General features: G+C 40.0%; 1 protein-coding gene across 1 annotated transcript in view; it reads left to right on the forward strand.

Annotated features, from left to right (window-relative positions):
- Positions 1 to 8476: 8476 nt before the first annotated feature.
- Rala (RAS like proto-oncogene A) overlaps positions 8477 to 24308 on the forward strand; it is a 63336-nt gene continuing 47504 nt past the window's right edge. Inside the window, exon 1 of the mRNA XM_028860108.2 lies at positions 8477 to 8669. The gene's annotated coding sequence lies outside the window, so the exon portion shown is untranslated. The remainder of the gene's footprint in view (positions 8670 to 24308) is intronic.

The following is a 24308-nucleotide window of genomic DNA, read 5'->3' on the forward strand; positions in this document are numbered from 1 at the left end:
GAGAAGCTAAAAGGAGATGCATGATGAAGGCACTTCAAAAAAATGAGAATACAAATGGCACAGTACAGAGTGAAAAAATGAAGATACACAAAATGAGTAGCTGACTATGAAGGTCTCTAAAAGAATCAGAAGGAAATGAAATCTAAAACACAGATTGAAAAATGGCTCTTCTGGCCCTGTCCCTCACCTGAGCAACTTGGGAGAGCTGGCTCCTCCCCTCACCTGAGCAACTTGGGAGGGCTGAACAGCTCAGCTTCTACCCAGGCCCAGATTCAGGCCTTAGCGTTTGCCCAGTCCAACATCCACCCCATCAACGAGCTCCTGGAGCTGGGAAGGGGCCAGTCCTCCAAAACCATAGCCACAGGATCTCCATGACTCAGGACAACAGCACAATATCGGAGAGGAGTCTTGGTGAGGGTCTAGCATTAGTGTTGAAGCAGAAGCCAGAGGCCTTGATCCAGACCTACAGCTCATTGCAATGAACCTTTGCAAGTAAAGCTGTTTGGGCAAAAGGGTCTACTGAGTGACACACAGCAGCTTCCAACAACAAGCTGATATGTGACGGAGAGGCAGGAAAGACAGAGGAGCAGAATGGTACATGCACAGTGGAACTGCAGGGGCAGGTCATGCTCAAAGGGATCAGGGAGATTTTTGCTTAAGTTTTACTTTAACTTTTTAAATTTTCTTTTATGGGGGGAGGTTACAGGGTGGAGGGTGGATATGGAAGTACTGGGAAATGAGTGGGATTAGGGTGCATGATGTGAAATTCCTAAAGAATCAATTAAAAAATATGTAAACAAGAAAAAGAAAAATGGCTTTTTACTATGAAAAAGAAAGAAGGCATAAACAATATGCTCAATAAGTTAACTTCACTATATTCAATACTATGCATCCTTAATTTTTCAGTGGCTTCTTACAATAAACTATGCAATAGTGTTACAAAAAAGAAAGCAGCAGAATTTATCCAGGTGTCCTACTTATTACTACTATCTTTTATGACTCCAAAGACTCAAACACCTATACATTAGGAACATTTTGGGACATTTCTTCTTTTCTAGGGTACCTAGTACAGGGTCTGAAATACATTAAGTGTTCAGTAAGTGGTGACCTCATCGCCCTTCCTTGACTCTGAGCTTAAATAGCTGCTTCCTCTCTAACAGCATTTGCTGCTTCTGGCTTCTCTGCTCTGTACTTGCTGGTTTAGTTCACTGTCTGCTAGATCCACCCAGCTTTTATAAATACTTTCTCTTCTGCTCTGTCCTTATTTCTGCTCTTCTCTGGGAAAAACCAATCTGTTTATAAAGTAGCTCATTTTAACAAGTTCATTTAAATTAGCTTAGAACTCTGCATGAAGATATGAAGGTTTTCTGTTGACACATATATCCATACCTGTCTGTGGACACAGGAGCAATTAGAAACTGATGCTAAGTTGTGATAACACCTCTGGAAAATAACATAAAATTGAATAAAAGCTAAAGTGGATCTCAATTTTGATATTCACAGACGCTGACCAAAGTTCATTTTCATACTTTGTCAAAACACATCAAAGAGCACTTTAAAACATTAATTTGGGTTCATTCATTTCCAGTGATAAAATGCACAATTTTTTATAACTAACTAGTATAAAACATGTTCAATAATAAAAGACTGAAGAAATTTACAGGGAATTAAACAGAATTAAGTATATCTATTACCTCATTTAAAAGAAATTTTTCATTTGGAAGATCACACCAAGCAGAAAATGTCTTCTAAATAATTAATACAATGATAAAAGGATAATGTAAAATAATTTGTGTACCTTAATGATATCTTAAGAGTACAAAATACTACACAACTATAGAGCCAAAATTTTATTTTGTATTATTAACATTTCTTATATCAGAAAAGGGACACTAGGCATTGTAGTGAATGCCTGTAATACCAGTATTAGGGAGTTGAAAGCAGGAAGATCTGGATTTCAAGGCCATTGTGGGCTTCATGAGACCTGTACACAGGCACACATAATCATCTCAAAAATTTCAAATCAGAGCATATTAAAATAACAATATAAAAACATCTTCGGCTATATAAATCAGGGACTTCATAACAAATGAAGGATTGCTACCACCTTTATTTGTACTTTTTTTTCTACACAGATAATATCTGATGAGATTTTACATGATTTAACCCAGAGCAAAGTAACTATTAGAACCAGACAATGAAAATTTGTGAATTCATCTTTTTTATCCTTACCACACACCAGAATGTGATTTAAAAAAAAAATCTCAAGAAAAAATTTCTTTCTGTCTCACCTCTCCATTCTGCAATAACATATAGTCACGAAGAAGACAACAAGAGCCTAATGACAATTTAACTTAAGACTCATGAGACTTGGGGCAGTTATTGGCTCTGTTTAGTGTTCTGTACAATGTCAGACATTATGAGAACCAGAACTTCCCAAACCCAGCCACTCATCAGAATCCGAGGGAGCAAATGCCTTGTAGTTTACCCAACATGTTTTAATTGACTATGCCTGGGGTGGGAATTGAGGCAACTGAATTTCTGTTACTCTGATGTTCAGTTGCGTTGGTAATCACTGAATAGTCTTTCCCTCTAACCTTATAGGAAGTCTGAAAATGTGTGATCCACAAGGGTAGACATGGAGGAGTGAGTTATAAGGTCTTAAGTTGTCAGAACACCATTCTTTGTGTTCTCACTAATGTAGCTATATCAATGAGGCCATCTAGAATACCTATACCCAGATAGATACATTCATGTTGACATACAAGTGATACCCATTCTTAGCCTCTACTTAGGCTTGCCTATCTCCATGACATGATACCAACAAAAGTTAATCTGGAAACTGAGCCAATAGTCCTACTAACTTAAAAGTATAAAACAACAAACTACCTGTTCTGGTTAGTTTTTTTGTCAACTTGATACAAGTTAGTCATCCAGGGAGAGGGACCTCCAATTGTGAAAATTCCCTTACCAGTTGTTCTGTAGGCAAGCCTGAAGGGCGTTTTCTTGATTAAAGACTGATGTGGGTAGGTCAAACCCATTATGGTTGGTGCCACCCTTGGACAGGTCATCTGGAGTTGTACAAGAAAGAAGGCTGAGTAAGCCATGGGAAGCAAGCCAGTAAGCATCTTTACCCCAAGGCCTCTTCAGTTCCTGCCATGAGTTTCTAACCTGACTGCCTTTATAATGGACTGTGATATGAAAGTGTAATATAGAACAGTAACTAAGATACCTCCCCACTTTTAACCATGGTATTTTATCAAAGCAATAGAAAATCTTTATTTCAATGTGCAGGAAATCTGTGTACATACATGGCTCTTGAAGTTTCATAAGCAAAATTGGGGTTTTCGTTCCCATTCAACTAAATACAATATGCTTTTTATTCATTGCTAAAAATATTTTCTGAATACTTACATCTGACCCCATGAAGAATACAAAGATAAGTAAAACAAAGTGCTTATCTTCAGGCTGGCAAAGATACAGCCACAGATACACAATTTAGTCTAAGATTAAAAGATGTAAGTTTTGCTGAATTTTAAAGATTCTGCAAGCATTCAATAATAAGACAGAAATACTCAAGTAACAAAATGCCCTGATATAACTATCATATCCAGATGAACATGGTAGGAAATAACAGAAGGAACAGTGCAATTGAGAGTCTCAGGGGCGTTTTCTCTAAACATTAGTAGCCTGTAAGATTCCTGCAGAGTCCCTGGTCCCTAATCAATGATGAAAGTTTGGAAGTGTTTGTTCTGACATCAGGGAAGGAATCCGCAGCAGCAGCAGCAATGGGGAAAATAATTCAGCAAGAAGCAAGGCCAAACAACCAAAATGCAAGATGATTTTCCTTCTGTCATACCTTTTATCTGTACTGCAACCAGAAGGTGCCACCCACAGCCAGGATTGGTCCTTCTACATCAGTCAAAGCAATCAGGACACTTCTTCAAGTGATGCTCCCTGCTCAGGTCATTCTAATTTGTGGCAAATTGACATTAAAACCAATCATAATACAAGGTAAGTCTGATTCTATTATTTGAAAATGATAAAGATTTGAGTGCTTAGGCATGTTGTTAAAGCCTCTGGGACAACATCTTGGAATAAACAAAAAAAATCTCATAAGCTGTTGTGCAGACAAAATGAAATACAAATGTTAGCTTGTCATGTGTCTTAAGATGTTCATAACTGTAACATTACTTAAACACATACTCTGATTTTTTTTTTTAATCAATGGTGACAAACTATTAACCAACCACTTTTCTATTTAGCCCCCAATACATCTTAGGGATTTTAATTGCTGTTTTAAGATGTATAATTAGTGTATCTTTTTCATATATTTTTATAAATTGGTATATAATAAACATATCTATAGGTATGCATTATTTAGCCAAGAATATGTTTAAATATTTATAATGCATAAATCTTTCCCCCAAGGAATACTGATGCTATGAACCTAATATCTACCATCTGTGATAAACCCCTGGACAATCCTCACGGGACTCCACTTGCCACTATACATTTTACTAACCAGTGATACCAATTTCAGGTTCACAGGAATGCTGACATTAAGTTTCAGATAAGCATATAGGTGAGTGTAAATTCCAATTATTCCATAGAAACATGAGCAATATTTTGAACACAAAAATCTCAGGTGACTACAGTAGCTGGTCATGAATTCTGATGTCTCAAAAAAATCTCAATTACTTTGTATTTTTCCCTAAAGCATATATACCCTATGAATAGCCATGAACATATAAACTGTTTACTTAAACTTTCCATGTTATTATTATACTACATGTATTTTAATGTATAAGTTTGGCTCATAAATAACAAAAGCAAATTTGTAATTCAAGGGGAAATCTAAGCCTGTTTGAAAAGATCCTTCATGTTCTTTGATTTGCCCAAGGAGCAAATCTAGTAATGAATGCTCCTGGGTTCTACTAGACAAGAGTGATATTCTGAGTTCTAGCTAATATTAGTTCACTTAGCGATACCTACTTATGATACCTTTTCATTTAAATTCTTGGAGAGCTTATAATACTGTTATTTTTTTTATAGTGTCTCTGAAAAGCAGACTAGTAGAAAGTTTTTGCCTTTATTTTATAGGTAGAGAAAATAAGGCACAGAAATGTTAAGTAACTTTGCTAGGGTCATACGATGAACACTGAACAACAGAAAGTACTCAAGGCAGGTGGGGTGACAAAGGTGGTCCCAGAACTTGGAAGGTGGAGTCAGAATGATCAGTGCTTCAAGGTCATCTTTGGTTATGTAGAAAGCTATGAGATTAGCCTGGGTTACTCAATACTCTATCTCAAAATTCTACAACTGGGGGTTGTAGAGGAGAGAGCAATGGCAACAAAGATTCCAGTTAACTGTTCTCATTCCTAGTTCATAGACAAGTTTTGTTTTTTTGTTCTTCTTTATTTTGTTTTGTGGTTTTGTTTTAGACAGAGCTTACTATGTAACAGCCTAACCTGATCCCAAATTGACCATCATCCTTCTGCCTCACCTTCCTAAATGCTGGGATTGCAATCTCGAGTCTCTACATGCAGCTATATGGTTAAAACACCTAAACATACTTCTCTTCCAAGAAATGAGAAAGTGCACTTAAGTCATCTAAGAACTAAAGGTAAATAAGTAAATATCACTATGTATTCAAAACACTATTCTACAGGCATATAATAGAGTAAAAACTACTAATTTGTTTTGGGCTGGCTGCTATAGCTATTATATGTAGGTTTTGTTACTTGAGGCTTTCAGAAGCTCCTGTTTTAAAATGAACTGTTTGATTTCTGTCATCTGATGCTAGGTGAACACAGCTGTGAACAACTCAGCATTGGTTGAGACAGTCTGATGGATCTGAGGTTGTCTCTACTGCTCACTCTAGTTCTCCATTCAGCAGCTATTTGTGAGGCCCACTGTCCCCAACCTTGATCTGTAGCTAGTACATGCTGTTACTGATTATTAAAAATATTTTACAAATATCAACATAGACAACACTTCATCTGAGTTTGCAATACTATATGAGGGTTAGCACTAACTTCTGTTTCTGGTATGCCTGACCTTTATAGTCACTAGACCATTAGGTATTAGAGCATATTAGACTATTAGAATGTCTATGGATAGTGATATACTAATATAGTAGTTTAAATTTTTCTCAAGTAAAGGCAGAAAGGAGAAAAGGTTTTGCAATTGTGCCCAATGAAGTGAGACTGCATCTGCCTGAATGTGGTAACATAAACCTGTGGTGTGTCTAACTTCAGCTCCTCCAGCCCCCTCCAGCCCCCTAAATCCACCACACAGCAACTGCCATTAGATAACACCATTCATTTCAAACTAAAGAAATCCTTCTCCCATAACCTATGTCCATCCTTCTTCATCTCTTTAGTAAAGTACACCTTTATGCAATGGAGATATAGCTCTGTTAGTGTTTGCTGGCTAGGCATGAAACCCACGGTTCTATCTCCAGCATAAACCAGACATGATGGTGCAGGTCTGTATTACCAGCACTTGAGAGATGGAGTTAGGAGAGTCTGAAGTTCAAGGTCATCTTCAGTTAAGTGACCAAATGGAGGTCTGTCTGGGATAAATGACATTGTCTCAAAACATCAAAAACCACACATACACAGTAAGGAGGAAGGGGGAATACTTTCATCCTGCATTGTGGTATTTTGTGTATGCTCTAACAAATAAAGCTTGCCTGAAGATCAGAGGGCAAAGCCAGCCACTAGTTAGCCATAGAAGCCAGGCAGTAGTGGCATACACCTTTAATGCCAGAATTTGGGATCTCATGCTCTTCCTCCCAGTACTTGAGAGGCACACACACCTTTAATCCCAGTACTAGGGAGGTTGAGACCGGAAGTGATATGCTGTGCAGAGAAAGGAATATAAGGCAGGAGACAGGAGTTCAGCTTTCTGCTGAGGAGCTGGTGAGATGAGAGGTGGCTGTGGTTTGTTCCTTTGTCTCTCTGATCTTTCAGCATTTACCCTGATATCTGGCTCCAGGTTTTTATTATGAGGAATCGTGCTACACTGCATCTCTCCCAAGGCAAAACAAAACATTCCCATGGCCACTTCCATTCTCTTATGCACCAGTTGCCCCAGCAAACAGTTCTCAGCTTATATGGCTTCATCGTTCAAACCATCTCCTTTAGACATTCACTGCCACGGCCACAAAGATCCTTCTCCTTCCTCTTCTTTACTTCTGCAGGGGTTCACGTCTCTTCTCTGCTTGCCTTATGCACACCCGCCACCACCACCCCACATTAATCTGTCCTCCTTTCACAAACCGACAGCTTAAATTTTAATCTGTCTAGCCACTGTACTCCCAGAATTTAGAAGACACAGCACAAACGACAGCTCAGGATTTGACTCCTGTCTCCTTCTGCAGCCCTATCTTTCTCAGCAACTCAGGTTGACGTAAGTGCTACTCAGCCTTCTCAATGCCCACGACTGGTCCCTGTTCATCAGGGACCCCCTTTGGATCCATTTTTACCATCTTCTTTTTGTACTGGAAAAAGATGCCTGCTTATGTTTAAAACTAGTTAGTAAAGTCATCAATTATTCCCTCCACACACACGTTCAAAGACAATTTTACTCTTTAAAATTTATTTTATGTGCATTAGTGTTTTGCCATGGGTGTTGAGTCCCCAGGAACTGGAGTTACAGACAGTTGTGAGCTGCCATGTGGGTGCTGGGAATTGAACTAGGGTCCTCTGGAAGCAGTGAGTGCTCTTAACAGATGACCCATCTCTCCAGATCCAATTATTTGTTTTCTTGACTGAGTGGGCATTCCTCGAAATAGTTATGCCAACCAATTTGCTGGTTCTCAATGGGGGCGGCCAAGGGAAACGAGAATTTTAAAGTTCAGGGAGGGACGCTAGGCAAAGTATTTCGAACTTGTGGGAAGATTTAAAGAAAACAACCGATTCAGTTAAACTACTAATTTAGGACATCAGTGTGTCACGGGGCCACCGCCTTATCTGGGCGCCGTATCTAGTGTGGAAGGGGACCTTAAACTCCTCCAAAAGGAACCAGAAGCCCATCCGCAGAGGCCAGTTCTTCAGGTAACCACTGAGACCCTCCAACCAGGGCAGGCGACCAACCCACCTCCCCAGACCTGATCTGCGATAAGCCACGTCGCAGGCTGCACTGGAAAACGCCTGTCCGAGAACCCTGCAGCCCCCAGCAGCAAGATGGCGGCCTCCCCTTCCCCTCCTTTCCCCAGGAGCCCCTCCGTGTCCTGAGAAGACGAAGACGCCGCAGCACCGGAACCTCGGCCAGGCGTTGGGAGGTGCTTGCGCCTCGCAGACGGAGAGAGCCACCATGAGGCCGCCGGGAGCCTATCCCACTGCCCTTGGTCCGCGCCCGTAAAGCTTTTGTTCGCGCCGCCATGGCCTTTCCGGCCCCGCGGACAGGAAGTGCCCGCGGGCGCCCCGCCCCGCTCCCCCGTGCCCCGGAAGTGATCTGGGGCGGCTGCTGCAGAGCGGCCGGGAGGAGGGTGGGTCTCCCCAGAGCGGAGCGCAGGAGTCCTCCTCCTCCGCCGCCCAGGCCGCCGCCGCCCTCCCGACTCCTGCCGCGCTCCGCGCGGAACTCCGAGCGCAGTGCCGAGCGCGGTCCGATCGGCGCAGCCGAGGCCCGAGAGCCCGTGGGGCGAGCCGCTCGCGGGGCAGGTGAGCGCCCGCCGGCCGGGGAGGCCGGGCCGCGGCGGGGGTGTGTCCGACGGGCCAGGCCCACGGCCGCCGTGATTGCACGTCCCACCAGCCACCCGGGCTGGAACCTGTCTGCGCCCCGAGCGCTGGCGGCCTCCCCGGAAGGTCACCTGCATCACGCCGGTGGCTCCCAGGGCCGCGCCCGGGCGGTGCCGGCGACCTGGGGCCGCCGCATCCGCAGTCCCTGCGCCGCACTCCACCCCTGTCCTCCCTCGCTTTCAGTCCACTCCTTGCTGGTACAGAGCAGCTGCTTTTCACGCTTCTCCGCCAGGGTTTGGTGCCAGTTAAAGGGATGGCTTTTGGTCTTTAGACGCTCCGCGTCCAGCCGAATGCTCATGGGTTCTTGTTCAGGTTTAGCGTCTAGAAGAGGAAGGGAATGTGGGTATTGTGTGATGGGGGTGTCTTCCGTGCTTGGTTCCTGAAAGATGTCCAGGACTGGAAGATAAGATTTGTGTGCTTTAACTGGTGTATGTGTGCTTGAGTGGACGGGCGTGGCGGCTTGAGGTGGACTTAGGGAAAATTAAGGAATTAACTGGCCTTTGGAAACCAGAATGTCCAGACTTGTGAGAGCTCATCCAAGTGTCTTTGAGCTACTGTGAGAACTCTGGTGCCACGCCCTACCTGTCAAGCTGGAAAGCACCCAATCTACAGTGTGGGTTTGTGTGCTGGGAGAACCTTTATTTCTATAAATTCTTTCCCTGTAAATAAATCACAGCTTTAATCACGTTCCCCAAATTGGGTAACAGATTCATTACTCACGATGTAGAAGGCATTCTTTTTGGCTTATGTTTGTTAATAGGTCTAAGAGTATTATTGGCTTATGTTTTTGTGTGTGTGTGTTTGTTGATACAATATTCTTGTGAATGACTCTTGAGACCCTTAAGATGTTTCTTACACCTTAACTTTTTTCAGAGTAGGAGCCATTTCATCTTCCCTTCTGTTTCCATATGAAGTGCTTGGAATTCCCCACATTTCTTCACTGAATGAATGACTGTAGTTGATCTCATAGTCACTTTCCAGAAGCAGTTGATTGTGGCTGGAGGTATATGTAGCTTGATGACAGCAGTTCCCTACAAAGGATACTAGATTCAGTCTCTAGCAAGGCCCCGAACAATTTTGTTAGAGTAGTTTTGTTCCTTTGATATTCTTGGAGTATAAAAATTTTGCTTTGTCTTTTTGTTCTCCAGAAGATCAAAGAACAACTCAGGAAGAATTTGCTTTTCACAACTCTGTTCTTGTAATTAGATGATATAATAATTTATATTTTGTTGTTCGGTGTTTACTTCTAAAGTATATCCAGGGTTAGAAGGAGATTTCCTGGCAAAAGGCAGCAGGTGTATGCTTGGAGTTGATAATCATACCCAGTCTCAATCAAAAAGAAGTTAAGAGTTGATGCTGCTCAGAAGCATGCTGCAGAGGAGGATTGTCAGAGTGGCTCATTTTGAAGTCTTCCGACACCCTGATGTGACCTTGGCATCTTTTACCAGCCGGCACTTTCATGTTTTTGTTCTAAGATCCACATGCTTCTTTCCCTCTGCTGAGTGTGCAGTTGTGTGGAACATTTATTTTGAAGCAGTATTTCATTACAACACTTTTTCCCTAGGGTTTTCAGGGTGGGGGAGACTAATTATAGGAAAGAATCTTGCTCACCACTTTTAAGGGAACATCTTGGTCTATAGATGGTTGCATTATTCTCAGTTTAGGGATGTCCAAATAAGAACAAGCTGCTGATGTCTTCTTCTAATATGTGGTGACCCTGCATTGGCTTTCTAAGCACTGTTTCTAAAGAGCATAAAAAAATAACAATATCATTTCTTATATGTGGGTCTACCAAACTAATAAATACATTCTCGTGTTCTTTCATAAATGAATGTCAAGGACAGTCATTTTATAAATACTGGAATAAGAAACTGTGATGTTAACTAGGGAAGAAAGTAGGGTCTTGAATTGGCAGGAGACAATAAGTTTCCATTTTTTTATAAGACATTTTAATTCTTAGATAAAGGAGAGGGAAGCCTTTGGTTTCTTAACATTACTATAAAGAAGTTCGGTTTCCCTTCTTTAATTCAACAGCCATCTTAGCATTAATAGTTCTCATATATTGATTGCCCTTCAAGCACTGTGGTAAGAGGATTGTGATACTACTAGTACTGCTTATATTGCACAATATCTCTGCAAGATAGGTGGACTTTCCCAATGCTAAATGAAGTTATTTGGCCAGAGGCTCACAAGATAGTGTGTAGCAGAGCTCGTATTTGAAAGTACAGTAACCATTTCTAAGAGCACTGAAAATTGCAGCTAATCCTAAAAGTCAAGGGAAAGGTGATTGTGACTGAGCTGAGCTTCCAGAAAGCAGATACTACTCTTAGTACTCTTAGCTATGAAGTATGGCCTGGAGTCACCAAGGAACTTCAAGTGGGAACTGCTGGCATCTTTATCTCCAGGGTGCTTGCAAACACAGTGTACCCCTACATACAGTCTTTGTGTGCCAAGGTGGAAAGTGGTCAAACATTATTCTCACTGATGTCCTGGCAAAGTACTAGGAACTCAGCACGGGCACTTTGATGACTTTCTACTTTTGCAGCACCTGTTTGCCATGGCCTTGTTTTGAAATGTTTGCTTCCTTGTTCTTTCTTCCACTAATGTAGGTGGGGTCCAAGTAGGACAGTAAACGGAATCTTTAAAAAAAGCAAACAAGAATTGTACAGACCTCTGTACGTGTAGGTCTGATTGTTTTCCCCCTGTAAGTATGTACTTTAAAAAATACTGTTTTTAATGGGCTTGGTCTGGAGAATGTGTCCATCCCTTGGTTTAAAAGATGGGAAGGAAGAGGCTATCAATCCAAATAGCAAAGCTCCTTTTCAAGCCCTCCCCCCCAGGAACAGTTATTCTTTGTTTCTTTTCTTAACTGTGAGACACCTTTCTTATTATGTTACTGTGTTTAGAAAAAATTGCCTATCAGAGAGACAATGAAATTAAAGCTCTGTGAGTTTTTTTTTTTAACACTGCAGACATTTTAAAAGGGAATTTTCATCATTGATTTAATCATACATGAATGTGAAAGTTTATTTTCCCCAAAATTAAGAAAGTAGTATTTATAAGCCATTGAATAAATATTCTTAAATGAAAAAAACTTTGAAAAGCTGAAGGGAAAAGTACCAATAAATCATATAGAAAATTAAATATTATGATACTTTTCTGAAAACTCTGCACAGTGTCCTGTATTATACACAAAAGACAGAATATCAGACGTACTTAATTTCCTTAACTCTGAGTTCCAATTCTTGTGTTTGATTCAGTTTTGAAACTGAGTGTCAGGGTTTCACAGTATAATTATGAACAGTCAAACACAAGATTATGAAATGATCTTGACTTCCAGGTGCAATGTGAAGACAGATAAAAATCCCATTTGCACAAAGAATATGATGCTGGTCGTTTAAGCCACAAGATCGCTGTGTCTTTTTTTTAGCTATGGTGGTATTATTGAAAATGGAGGCTGCTCAGTGAGTTGGGAGTGCTTTATGGATAGCACCCTGTCTGGGTTTATTCTAATTACTGGGACTCCTGCTCACCATGGTTTGCCTCCTTGTAATCTTTTCTCATATTTAAAACAGCCATCATACCCTACTTGTTGAAATCCTCCTGTGGCTCCTTTTTGAACATTATCCTTAATATGGTATATAGAACCTTCCAGAAGTACTACTTACCTAACTCCCTCACTGGCCTCAACCCTTTGCAGGAGCACAGTTCCAACAGTGCTGTGATCTGAGAATCCCGATGTTTACTCAGGTGATCCCATTTTCCCTTCCTGGAGTTCTGGCCACTCTTCTTCCCAGTCTAGTAAACTGCAAGCCCTTCAGACTCAGGTTAGGTTACACCTTTCCCAAGAATTGTGTCTATCTGGGCTTTTTTTTTTTTTTCTTTCTCTCTCTCTTCCTGGACCCATATCTCGAAAGAAAGAAAAATCTTCAAGGCTGGGCTAAATAGGAGTAGCTGGGCACTGTGGCCATTCCTATAATTCTCAGCTGAGGCCGGATGACTGAGTTGAAGTAGTGAGACTCCGCCTTAGGTTGAGGGGAGCCTTATGTGCTTCCGTGACTCTCTCTATTCCCGTCTGTACTGGAGTAAGCTTGTGGAGAATGCTTTTGTCAGCTTATTTCAGGTTTTGTTGTACTCTCCTGAGTACTGAGGTCCAGGGGGGTGCCATAGTTTTCTTTTGTATTTCTCTTATTATAAGTGAGTTGAACACTTTTTAATATGCCTATGGACCATTTTATTATTGTTATTAGCCTGGTTTTCTACATGATTTTTTGGTATTTTTCCTTTATCTTTTCAATTTTTTTTATTTTTTGTATTTAAGAACATTAGCTTTTAATTTTGTCATAAGCTAAATATTTAGTTCAGTCATCCTTTGGTGTTGCTTATGCTGTTTTTGTCATGAAAAATTTTCTTTTGTTTAGTCAGATATATTTATCTTAAACTTACTTAGGGTTTTTTTTTTTTTTTTTTTTTTTTTTTTTTTTTTTTTTGGTTTTTCGAGACAGGATTTCTCTATGTAGCTTTGCGCCTTTCCTGGAACTCACTTGGCAGCCCAGGCTGGCCTCGAACTCACAGAGATCCGCCTGGCTCTGCCTCCCGAGTGCTGGGATTAAAGGCGTGCGCCACCACCGCCTGGTGCCTTACTTAGTTTTAATCACAGAAAAGAAAGCTTTTCTGTGCCCTTAGGTTGTGGAGGAATTAATATTTTCGTATAGTTTTATTTCTCATATTTAGTTCCACATGGGGCATATTTCTGTATATGGTGTGATAAATGAATCTAATTTACTACCTTCCAAATATTGATGGTAGTTGTCAAGTGCCATTTATGAAAACCAGTGTTTTGCTTGTTTACACACGCTCTATGAACTTACTCTGTTGGCTTCTCTGACCAGTGCTGTGCCTGTACCAACACTCTGGGCATGGAGGCTTCCATCACACTGAGGGAGCTCTGATGTACTGTTTGACTGGGTACTCCCCCCCCCCCCCATTGCTGCAGCTCCTCCTCTGTGTTTCTATTGCTATTCTAGTTTGGGTTTGTTTTTTCCCTGGTGAGTTTTATCACCAATTTGCCTGACTGTTGTTATTCTTACTGGAATTGCATTAAATTTATGAATTGACTTAGGAGCAGTTGACTTCTTGATGATATTGAGACATTTTAACATTAACATAAAATGTCTTTATTTCCTAAAGTTTATTTTTGTCTTTAAGAACTGACATGTTTTTAATACAACTTTTGTATGTTTCTTGTAAGTTTAGTCATATTTTATCCTTTTAAAGCACATCTTCAAGCTGATTATTATTTATGCAGATAAATACTGTTGATTTCTGCTCATTTTCCTGATACTTTATACTGTTTTCTCTTAGGCTACTGTTTTCTCTTAGGCTTTCCGGATACTGTCACATCATCTGTAAATACAACTCTTCTTTGTGTTTATGTGTTTTTACTTGTCTAGTTACTTGAGCTGGTCTCTAAAACAATATTAAGTGGCTATACAGATGCATACATTGTGCCTGGATGTTAATTTAATTATGGATACACATTTCAAAGACTGAAGTTCTCTGCTGTCTCTTTAAGAGAGACTTAACTAGAGACAGATACATTGAGAGGCAGTCAAGGTTGGGAGCAGCAGACTACAATGATGAGCAATGTTAAGACTGCTTGGTGGTTCATATATCAATCCTGTTTTTTTCCAGCTTCTCTTTGGTGGTCTTCCAGATTTTACTGTTGTCTTCTCCCAGCCTCCTAAGCTAAAACTGCCATAAATATAAAAATTGAAGGGATGTCCTATAGGATTTCTCAGTCTGAAGTGGTTTCTGAACTTTGCAGATGAATTCAGGTCACTTTGTCATGCTGTGGCTCTGGCTTGCATCATTGGTTCTCTAAGGCATATAGCAAAGCTCGTGTGTAATCCAATGAGTGTATCCAGGGATAACCGAGAGCACACAGCTATGGGGTGATTGTAGACAGGATTATCCAAGGGCCTGGATCATCTGGCTTTGAGGTTATACTTTCTTAAGTTTATTTATGCAGGCCTAGTCTTCTTCGTAGAATGATGTGTTGATGTAAAATCAGGTGTTGGTCCAGAATCCTGCAGACATTTTGTTCATATAACAGTATACAACACATACCAGTGTTCAGTCTTCCGAGGCCCAAAGAGTGTGTTTATTTTACTGCTATGTAATTCATATAGAAAACATTTCCAATAGTCTTTTTTTTTAAACAGGATCTCGTGTAGCTCAGATTGACCTGGAATTGCTATGTAGCTAAGGATAACCTTGAATTTCTGATCCTGCCACCACCTCACAAATACTGGGATTATAGGCTTATACCAACCACTATGTCTCATGAGAATAACTTTTTGTTGATGATGAGGATTGAACCTAGGACCTTGCCTATGCTGAGCAGGTGCTCTTATCACTGAGGTACATCCCAGTTAGTATATAGATTCTTATAATTTCTGGATTATGTAGGTCCATGTGTGAATGCCCAGTCCATATCCCATTGTCTATTGTTTAAGTCTTTCTTAGGGGTGCTGGATGGTAGGCAGTTATTTTTTTGGACCTTAGGCTGCAGAGCTTGTCCCTAGATGTCCCTGCACTGGCCTGTTTATCTTTACAGTCTTAGTGCTATCAGTAATTTTCTCTGCATCTTGCTGCCTCACTGGCCTGGAATTCTGACTTGCTTGAGGGTTTGAGGAACTTGATACTTTGGAGAAGAACCTCAGATCTCACTCTTGGGCACATGTTGCTGTTCTAGTAGAGTTTGCAGTAATTGTCTCTTCTTTTTTTGTCTTCCTTTTCATTACCTTCTTTCCAGAGAAATATGTGTCCTTTCACTTTTCTTCTCCTTTCTTCCCTCTGCTCCCCACCTTTTTCTGAAGGGGTAGGATGGCTCTTTTTTTCAAGAACATCTGGCCTGGAACTTTTGATCCCCTGCCTCCATTATGCTAGGGTTGCAGGAATGTATCACCTCACTTGGCTCCACCCATCTTTTTGCTGAAGACATTCCATCAGTGAAAGAAAATCTCTGTCTTCTGAGGCTTTAGGTTTCTGGGACACCAGCCCTGATCACTTAGTGCTTAGATAATTGGTACCTTTCCTGCAGCCCTACTAGTCTCTCAGGTCTCCCTGATTCTCCTGTCTTTGTGCTACAATTAGGATAATTCTCTATGCCCCTTACTTTTTTTTATTATTGTTTGCTACTTTTGTTATTTGTTGTTTCCTTAGTCCCAAATAAATGAAAAAATGGCCTCTTCTTATTCTTGCTTTCAGTTCAGAAAAATTTAGTCTTGTTGTTGTTGGGTTTTTGTTTTGTTTTTACTCTAGGATTGTCTTCTTATAGTGGTTTGAAATTTGTATATTTATTGGTCATTTGCTTTGCTTTTCTGTGACTTGTTTTAATGTTGTTTGTCCTCTTTTTCTGCAGTGAAGGTGCTAATTCTTTTTTAAAAAACATTATTGAAATGTAATTCATCTACCATAAACTCATCTTTTTTTATTTAATTTCATAGTTCAGTGGGTTTTGGTCTAGTCAGAGAGCTGTGTTACCTTTACCACTACTAGAACACTTCCAGTGTCCCTTAAGAAGAAAGCCATGCCCATTTGCTAGAGCTGTCATAGTAGATTTATCCTGCTTTGGCTGCTGTACTTCATGTCTCTACAGATTTGCCAATTCTGGATGTTCTAGATTCCATAGATGGTCTTTTATATCTGACTGCTTTGATTAACAGAGTGTTTTTCAGGGCTCACCATGTCAGAGAATATATGAAAAGTTCATTTTTTTATGGTTGAATGATCTGTTGTGTGAATATGCTGTGCTTTATGCATTCATTAGTTGATTGATATTTGAGTGCTTTTGCTTAGGGGTTTATATGAGTGTCTTAACACTGAACTATATCTGCTGACTTACCCTTGATATTTTGAGGAATGGCCAAAGTATCCCCCAAGGTACTTGTTCCATTTGGTGAAGATATGGAAGAATTAGCAGTGTATTTTCAGTTTTATTCCATCTGTTATTTATTCCACTTGTTATTGTCCTTTCTTTTTTTTTTTTTTTTTTTTTGTTTGTTTGTTTCTAGCCATGGTAGTAGGTATAATTTTACATTCTTTCATCTGCTAGGGTAATTTAAGCAGTCCTGTGTATGAAGTAATCTGTATTTTGGCATACCATGTCATTTCTTCTTACATGTCTTTGTTTAAGATCAAATGCTGAGAAAGCTTTATTATAAGAATTATAGCTGGGCGGTGGTGGAGCATGCCTTTAATCCCAGCACTTAGGAGGCAGAGGCAGGTAGATCTCTGTGAATTCAAGGCCAGCGTGGTCTACAGAGTGAGTTCCAGGACAGCCAAAGCTACACAGAGAAACCCTGTCTTGGGGAGGAAAAAAAGCCTTTAACTGAGGGTGTGGCTCAGTGGTAGAGCACTTACCTAGAGAGCAAAAGGTCCTGGATTTGATTCACCAGACCAGAATATTCCCCCAGGGTTTTTAGTGGGCGGGAGAGATGGGTCAGTGGTTAAGAGCCTTGGCTTCTTTTCCAGAGGACCTAGGTTTGATTTCCAGCACCTACATGGTGACTCACAACTGTCTGTAACTCCAGTTCCAATGGAGCTGGTGCCTTCTTCTGGCCCCTGTAAGGCACTGCATACATGTAGTGCACAGACATACATGCAAGGATAAAATATAAAATAAAATATGTACACATAAAATACAAGAATTATAATGTGACTTTTTTGAACTTCTAAGTAAATTTCCTTTTTAGTTCACTAACAAGATTTATGTTTTACATTAGAGCTTTTGATGAGTTTCATACTATTAAAATTATATATATATATATGTTTAATGTGTACATGTCTGTATCCGTGTATCTGCTGTGTATATGTGAGTGCCCAAGGAGGCCAAAGAGGGTGTTGGATCCCCTGAAGCTTGAGGTACATACAGGTAGTTATGAACTGCCTGACATGGGTGTTGGGAACTGAACTTTGGTTCTTTGGGAAAGCAACAGATGCTCTTAACTGCTGAGCCATCATCTCTTTAGTGCCACTGTTAAAACTTTAAATTGTTGAAATGCATCATTAGAATTTGTGGAATAGCAAGTAGCAAGAAAAATGAGGTGGAGGAGTCAAGAGTATTCATAGGGAATACTGGCTGGGTCTCATAAGTGAATAGTGTAGTGTTGACTACAACACTGCAGAGCTCAAATTCGGATAAAGAGTAACCGAAAATGGTAGTTACATGTTATATACATCTTAGTATGTAATATTAAATATATAACCATGAAACTTAACCAGTTTTATATATATGATATTATTTGGCTTTTTTCTTTTTGAGACAGGACCTTTCTCTGTACTACTGGAATTGTGTGATTGTGCTGCTATGCCTGTTCTATCTATATCTCCTGTTTGTTCCATATAAAGATCCAGTGAGGGCTAATGATATGGTTCAGTGAGTAAAGATGCTTGCTACCAGGTCTGACAATCTTAGTTTCATCCATAGAACCCACATGTTGAAAGGAGAGGATCAATTTCCACAAGTTGTCCTTTGACCTCCACCCACTCAGTGGCATACTTGCGTCCATGCTCATACGTCACACACATAAATAAATAAATAAATAAATAAAGACAGATTTAATAGAGATCAAATGAGAAGCTGGGTGTGGTCCCACGTTTAAACCTCAGCACTCAAGATGCTGAGATAAGAGGACTGAAAGTCTTTTGGAAGCCAGCCTGAACTACACAGTGAGCCTCTGTCTCCTAAGACTAAACAGTAAAACTAATATAAATTGAACAAATGAGAGTTCCATTTGGAATGTTTGATTTTGAAGCTATTCACACCTACAGAAAAGTTAGAAGAGCAGTGTAGATGTAACCAACCATCTTATTAAATAAGAAACACAGAAACAGTGTAAAAGAGAAAGCCAAGAGGTCAGAGCTAAAATCTCACCCTTCCTCCTGCGGTGTCCCAGCTTCCCGAAAGAGTGCTATTTCCCTGTGTGTAAGTCGTTTCATAGTCATTTTGCCTTCTCATTGGTTGTAAACCCAAACACGTGACTGCCTCGTCACTGTCTGTATGTACAGCACCCCCCCACCCCCGGTCTTAAAGGCATATGTCTCCAATGCTGGCTGTATCCCTGAACACACAGAGATCTATTTTTTTTGGGGGGGGGGTGGTAAAAAGCAGAAAGATATATAAGGCGTGAGTACCAGAAACTAGCAGCATTTGGCTGGTTAAGCATGTGGCTGGTTAAGCTTCAGGCTTTCGAGCAGCAGTTCAGCTGAGATTCATTCTGGATGAGGACACAGAAGCTTCCAGTCTGAGGAAACAAGACCAACTGAGAAGTCGACCAGGTGAGGAAGCTGTGGCTTGTTCTCTGATCTTCCAGTTCACCCCAATACCTGGCTCCGGGTTTGATTTTATCAATAAGAACTTTTAAGATTCCTGCAACAGAGCAGTATGTTGGATACGTACAAACCCCAACCTGTATTCACCATCTATGGATTATCATGTTTTCAATGTATTTGTTCATCCATCGACCCATTCAGTTTGGTGCTGGGGATTGAACCAGGGCCTCATGCATCTGCTGGGTGTGCTACTGATGAGCTATATGCCAGCCCTGATTTTCATCTTGCTACCTTTGCTTTTCTTTCAGAAGTTAAGGGATTCTTGTTTATTTGTTGATTAATTCATCATTTAGCTCTTTCAGAGTAAATGGAGAACTTAATCTCTCTGCTCTTTTACTTGCATCTTTTGAGCATAAAGGCAGGCTTCTACATAACTACCATATTCTAAAGCCCAAGACAGTAATATTTCTGCAATACTGTCTAGTATTTGGTTCAAATTAATATTTCTCAGTTGTCTCTTAATGTTCTGAATAGCTGTTTTTTCCTTGTCTTAGGATCCAGTTAGGGTTTATGATTTCTCTTTCCCAGTTATGTCTTTAGTTCCTTATCTTTTTGAATGAACCAACCCATGAACCTTTATGAGATATAATTTATGTAACATTTATCCACTTAAGGTTTATGTCATTTTTAATAACTCCTGAATTGTGTAACCATTGCCATAACATAATATTAAAACTAAGTTTTCAGACTTTGATAAGATTCTCTTTTATGCATATGTGTATGTACTTGGTATGTGTGTGAGGCCATCAGGTGTCATCCTCAGGAACTGCTCTGATGCACTGTCTCTCATTGGCCTGGGAGCCCCAGTGATCCTCCTGTCTCCACCTTTGTAGCTGGAATTACAGGTGTCTACCATCATGCCTGGCATTTGTACATTCTTGGGATCAGACCCGGTCCTCATATTTGCTTTACCAACCAAGGCTCCCCCACCTCTAGCCCAACTCTTAATAAGATTCTGTAGACCCGAGTTAGCCCCTATATCTACTCCCTAGTACTAGGCAACTACTATTTTATATTCTTTTCTAGGAATTTTCCCATTGCCCTTTCTGGACAGAACATAAATATTGAATCATATAATATGTGGATTTTGTGCTGTTTTTTTTTTTTTTAACATGTGTGTTTTTTAATAGCTTGTTCGTTTTGTAACATGTACTAGTAGTTTTTCCATTTTTATTGATGAGTTTTCTCCATTCTATAGATATATTACATTTTGCTTATCTGTTCGTTGGTTTGTGGTATCTGGATTAGTTCTATGGATTTTGGTGGGTTTTTTTTATTGTTAAATAATCTTGCTATGAATGTTCATGTAAAAGTCTTTATATGAACATGTTTTCATTTCTCTTGGTATATACCCAGGGGTATAATTGCTGGGTTGTGTGGTACATTTATTCTTAACTTTTTATGAAACTGCCAAGCTGTCTTCTAAATTGGCAACATACTATTTTTTTTTCATTCCCATCACCCACTTTTGAGGGCTCCTGTTTGAGGGCTCAGCCATAAAAACATATTTACCAGCCATTGTTATGATGTTTTTATTGTCATTTTGTGTTATATAGCCATTTTAGTGGATATAAAATGATATCTCATGGTGGTGAATTCTGTTTATATGGTTGTTTTTTTCTCCACCTCCCAGGTGCTGGGATTACATGTGTTCATAACTGCTTTGATGGTACTGCAGGTTGAACCCAGGACTTTGTACTTGCTAGGCATGCCCTCTTCAGACTGAGCTATGTCCCTAGTCTTCCTTGGGATTTAATGTGCGTGTCTCTAATGACCATGGTGTCAAGCATCTCTGTATGTCCTTAGAGGCCATTCATATATCTTCTCTAGTGAAATGAGTAATGAAATTTTCTTCCCTATTCCTTTTTAAATTGGGTTGATACCGTATTATTATGGAGTTGTGTGAAATCTATATCTATATCTATACATATTAGCTTTTCCTTAGATGTGTGTCATCAGTAAATGATTTAGTTGATGAGTGCTGATATTCTGTAATGATGTTAACCATGAGTGATGTATAATGCTTCATTTGCTATAAAGCTGTTTTTTGAGGGTTGGAATAAAAAAAATGAACTTTGCTTAATTTCTCTGCATGTTTATTCTTGAGCCACATACATAGCTCTTGATTTAGTTTTGTTGTGGTGGAGTGAGGAGATAGTTAATTTCCCTCTCTAAAAAGAAGAGATGATACACAGACAAATCATATGTGTGCTTGTCTTACGGTGTTACATATTCTATAGTGACTAGAAGGTTGGTTAATTATGAAGTATTTAAAAGCAAAAACATGTTTCTTACCTGATTAATTTGACTCTGATCAGACTTTGTGAGTAGCACTTTTTTCAAATCCCATTGAGGTGGGAAACAATGAAATAACTTGATAATGGCCCAACTTGGCTTCTCCTAACCATTCTTTTATGTTTTCTTTAGCTCTCTGAAGGCTTATATCCAACTGTTTTGGAGTCCCTGAATTCCTACAGATTTCTGAAATCAATCTTTTATAATTAGTTTGCTACCCTTTCACATTCACTGAAGTGGGGTTCTCAAGCTGTGTCAATGCCCATATGTTACATGATTCATCTTTGAAGTGATTTTTTAAAAAGTAAGGCGTTCCCAGTTTGTTTTCATGACTGGGTGTGTGATAGATATAGTGACAATCATGAGGACTGTTGATGTAGCTGATTTTCCTGCTCAAAACCAGAATTTTTTTTTCTCACTTGAAGTGTTGTTGTTTTTTTTTTTTTAATCTAAATCCTGAATCAGTAATACAACTAGTTGTTCATATAATTGAGCAAGTAACTTTGGATTCTATGTGGATTTTGCATTTCTCCCATATACTGCCTTTCAAGATTTTTTTTCAGCATGTAAAGGGGGAGGGATTTAAAAGGTCATCTAGTGTATTTCTCCACTTGCCAGAGAAGCATCTTAGTGTTTAACTGCCATGGGTTCTCTAACAAAAGATAGTTGTTAGAAAGAAAACAGTGAGTTTCTTAGTGCATGTGACACACAGAGGAAAGCTCAATGAAGAGTATACAGAGTAGTGGCTAAAGAGCATCTTCAACAGAGAATGATGTATTTGTGGAGAAAGAGAGGCCTCCCCAAAAGCAGACAGACAAACAGAAAGGGACAAGAAACTGGGAAGATGTGTGCATGGGAAAAAACTAATGCAGTGATATGTATGGATTGATTGTGGTATTGTTGTCCAGAACCCACTGCAGTGAGGGTTTATCCTGTCTCTTGGCAGAAAAGAGGTGGATAGAGAGCTGGCACTTACTTTCTATCTCGTGATTGACTTCAGGTTGTTGTTTTTGGTTTTTTGTTTGTTTGCTTTAAAGTCAGAGACATGTTTTCTGTTGTGTAGCTAGAGTTTTCCTGGTCCTGCCTGGCCTACAGTCAGGACAAATTTCTCTCACTCGCCAGTCCCGCAGCTGCTCAGACCCAACCAAGTAAACACACAGAGACTTATATTATTTAAACTGTTTGGCCTAATAGCTCAAGCTTCTTGCTAGCTGTTCTTATATCTTAAATTAACCCATTTCTGTTCATCTATAAGTTGCCACGTGGCTGGTGGCTTACCGGTATCTTAACATCTTCTTATGGCGGCAGCTGGCAGCATCTCTGTGACTCAGCCTTCCACTTCCCAGAATTCTCCTCTCTCCTTGTCCCGCCTATACTTCCTGCCTGGCTACTGGCTAAACAGTGTTTTATTTATTAACCAATCAGAGCAACACATTAACATACAGAACATCCCACAGCACTTCCCCTTTTCTTTTCTTTTTTTTTTTATTTTTAAAGGAAGGTTTTAACTTTCACATAGTAAAATTACAGATAACAAAACAATTTGGAAAACTCTAGCTACACTGTTGTTTCTCCCCCCTCATCTTTTAACAAGTGCGGGCGCACACACAATTATCCACCCACTAGCCATTGTTAAACACTTGTAGTGGTGCTGTGGAATATGCTTCATTGGGTGCTGTTTGCATTTAAAAATATGTTCCTAATCCGGGCGGTGGTGGCGCACGCCTTTAATCCCAGCACTCGGGAGGCAGAGCCAGGCAGATCTCTGTGAGTTCAAGGCCAGCCTGGGCTACCAAGTGAGCTCCAGGAAAGGCGCAAAGCTACACAGAGAAACCCTGTCTCGAAAAACCAAAAAAAAAAAAAAAAAAAATGTTCCTGTAGGGAACATTATCTTGAGGCTTCTCTTGGTTCTTTGTTTGACTTTCTGGATTCTGCACTTGAGGACTTGTTAAACTACATCGGCTAACAAACTGGGAAGTAGCCATTTACAGTGTTGTGTACCTTACTCAAGCTGGTAGTTATAAAACTGGTGCTTCCCATGTGATCCACCAGTTCATCTCTTCAGTTTGTCACCATCCTACTTTTAAAAGATATCGTAGTTAACATTCACTTATTCAAGCTTAAGTTTTAGAGATCAACTATGAATTCCTAGAATCTGCAGATTACCTTCTGGGACCAGGCTCTAACCTAGGCAGTTTCAGTGTTTCCATGTACTCATCCAAACACACACCATGTAGCAGAAAATCACCCAAGTTTAAGACTGTATCTTTAAGAATTAAGTAGTCTGCCTGCCTGCCTGCCTGCCTGCCTCCCTCCCTCCCTCACTCCCTCCCTCACTCCCTCTCTCTCTCTCTCTCTTTCTTTCTTTCAATAAAAAAAAGATGTGTTACATTTGTTAATAAATAAATAAATAAATAAAGTCTAATGTAACCAAACCTTTGATGAATATAAAGTACCTTTTGGTTAGAAATATTATTATAATCATAATCGTAACTTTTAACATCATTAGGATTTAGAACTGAACACACACACACACAATACTGTTGCTTATTGTCTCAGTTAGAGTTTCTATTGCTGTGAAGAGACATTATGACCATGGCAACTCTTATAAAGGAGAACATTTAATTGGGGTGGCTTACGGTTCAGAGGGTTAGTTCATTATCATCATGGCAGGACATGGCAGTGTGCAGGCAGACATAGTGCTACAGAAGGAGCAGAGTCTTACATCTTGATCAGCAGGCAACAGGAAGTGAACTGAACTAAGCTTGAGCATAGGCAACCTCAAAGCTCACCCCCTCCAACAGGGCCACACCTACTTCAGCAAAGTCACACCTCCTAATAGTGACATTCCCTGTGAGCTTATGGGAG

This window comes from Peromyscus leucopus, chromosome 5, assembly GCF_004664715.2.
Source record: "Peromyscus leucopus breed LL Stock chromosome 5, UCI_PerLeu_2.1, whole genome shotgun sequence".
Lineage (NCBI taxonomy): Eukaryota > Metazoa > Chordata > Mammalia > Rodentia > Cricetidae > Peromyscus > Peromyscus leucopus.